General features: G+C 22.0%; 1 non-coding gene across 1 annotated transcript; it reads left to right on the top strand.

Moving 5' to 3' along the window:
- Positions 1 to 231: 231 nt before the first annotated feature.
- Positions 232 to 2,527, top strand: LOC107884792. Its single transcript, XR_003838708.1, has 3 exons — positions 232 to 462; positions 537 to 719; positions 2,432 to 2,527. It is a non-coding gene; the product is annotated as an uncharacterized LOC107884792 (transcript).
- The last annotated feature ends 296 nt before the right edge of the window (positions 2,528 to 2,823 follow it).

Genomic DNA, 2,823 nt, shown 5'->3' with positions numbered 1-2,823 from the left:
AGGACAAAATGGCATCGGCATCGGGCGCCATTATAACCTAACCTTATATTGATTATTTAATTGATAAAATTAAATAAAAAATTTTGTATTTAAACTTAAATTTATTTAAAAATATTACCAGATTATTGTTTGTGATTTATTTTTAGTATTGCTTTTATTATTATTTTTTTTACAATTATATATGGATATGTATATTATATGTATAATTCTATTTTTTTATTCTTCAGAAAGTATTTACTTGAGATTTTAATGGAAAAAAAGAAAGTCCTGTGATGATTTTGTGAATGAGTTTAAGCTTTATTTGAATAAATATGTACTGCTATTAGGAGAACGTGTTTATCAGAAATCTAACAATCCTCTACAATTTGGTCACATATTTGCTCTACTATAGTATATTATACATATATATTTGGTATTTTTGAGAAGAAATTACTTAAGCAGTTTACAGATTTATTAGAAAAGGTACATTATATTTTATAATTCATAAATTTAAATCATATGAAATCTATGTACATAAAGTTTTATTGAATAATTAGGTAAATAATATTCCATTGGATGGAATTTACTATGGAATCCATAAATGCTTGTATTGAATTCCATAGGTCATTTACTCAATCCTAACACTAAGAAAAAAGGAAGACAATTCTGAACAATGTACTTTGAAATTAATAGACATTACAAAGAATTTTTCAAAAACTACTTCTAATTATTTACAACAGGTTAGTAATAGATATTGTTGTTGTATTATGATTATTGATTGATAATTAATCCAAGTTTTAACTTAAAACAATATATCATATTTTAGTTATTTATCATTTTTGTGTACAGTTATAAATATTTCCTAGGTGGGCATTTACTAGTTAAAATGTTAATTTTTTTAAACTTTTTAACTTAACTAGTTAGTTTATTTTCTAATCAACTCATGAACTTAACTAGTTTAATTTATAGTTGAAATAACTTAGCTTTTTTTCAGTTGATTTTAAAAATACCCATCAAGTTACAAACATTTTGAAATTTTTCGTTTATACGTAAATATTACCATATCAGTATAAAATAAAAATAATCCAATGCAAAAAAACAAACATTTCTGTTCTGTAGCTTGATAACATAATTGTGTGTACTTATATTAATACATTTTATTAAGTTGTTAATTATATATTATGTGAGTTGTAATTATAAATATTTTTAATAAAATGAATAATTTTAAATTCCAAATTGACAATGGTTATGTTTTAATGTTATATAACTTATAATATTATATACAAAGGTCATGTACTCATCTTCATATATTATGACATTCAATTGCTATACGATATAAAAAAAATATATTTGTTAAATTATTAATTTGAGATGAGTATAGTTTAATCTATTAAATAATAGTAAAATGATATACAGTGTACATTATAATAAAAGTTCAATAAAATTATTTTTTTAAATTTATAAATTAGAAACTAGAAAGATACATCCCACTCTTTATGTGATTTACATACTAATTAAAAAAAAAACTTTTTTTAAACTGAGTTAAGTTAATATTTTTTCTATATTAACTTTTTACTTATCGATCTTGTGTCCTCTTAACTTAGCTTAACTTGAGTTACATTAACTTGCCCACCTTTGAATGTTTCATTATACCCACTGAAATATAACAACGGATATATAGATATAGATTATAGGTAGGTACTACATAAATAAATTGAAATGCAGAAAAGTATAATGATATTTTATAATGAAGTGAATGATAAGTAAATCGTCGTCTCAGAATGAAAAGGTTCTAACGTAATTTTTGTAATTGTTCAGGAGAACGTTTTTAAGTTAGCTCGTACCTATCATTCACGTATGAATTAGAACCTTTTCATTCTCTGTATCTCATTGAATAATCAACGGATCGATACGATTTCAGGATTGAATTATACAACAAAAAATATTTAATAATAATATGCAAAAAAAAACATTTTTCAAAAAAATTGATTTAGAACCTTTTCATTCTGAGACGACGAAATGTATTATTAAGTAATATATTTTTGAAAACTAAGAGTAACAATAAGCAAATTATATTTATTTTAAAATCAACCTGAGACAGGAAAAATTAAACTAGTAAAATGCTCAAAATTATCAAAGTGGCTACTTAAAATGCATAGTGTACAATATTCTTCTTGAGCCTTACAATTTGTTGAATACAATTATATTGTGCTTGATGGATTCTATATATATATTTACATACCATATACACACATATTATTATACATATATTTAAGTATTGTATTATGTGTAATAAAGCTATAATAATAGTATGATAATTAAACTAAAAATATCAGAGCTGCAACACTACTGTAATTATGGCAAGATCAACAAATAAAATATTTTTACTAAATTTCTAATCACATTTTTAAGCACTTAATTATTATTATTATTATTATTATTTTGTATTTAGGCAATGATTTGGTTTTCAAGAAGTGAACATAGAGTTTATTGATTTTCAAACTTCAAAATTAGAATACATGCATGACACTTGTAACCAATTGAGTAAGGTAATTTTTTAATTTAATTTTGTCAAACTCTGTCCTCATAAAAATGTTTAATTGTACAGAAGGTTAACTAAAAAAAATTATTTTTTTATTCCAAAATTATATTTTGTTATTATTTTTAATTCAAAAAAAATGTATTTAATTTGTATTTAATATTTTCAATTATTATATATTTTTAATTAGTATTGTATTTTTGTAGGGTATTTAATTATGCACATTCAATAAAAATACTGTAATAACTAGAGCTCGGATGTTAATAACCAAAATGTCATTAAAATATGCATTTCAACATTCCAAA

This window comes from Acyrthosiphon pisum, chromosome X (assembly GCF_005508785.2).
Source record: "Acyrthosiphon pisum isolate AL4f chromosome X, pea_aphid_22Mar2018_4r6ur, whole genome shotgun sequence".
Classification (NCBI taxonomy): Eukaryota; Metazoa; Arthropoda; class Insecta; order Hemiptera; family Aphididae; genus Acyrthosiphon; species Acyrthosiphon pisum.
Note: the sequence above shows the minus strand (reverse complement) of the source record. Positions and strands in the feature narration are given on the sequence as shown.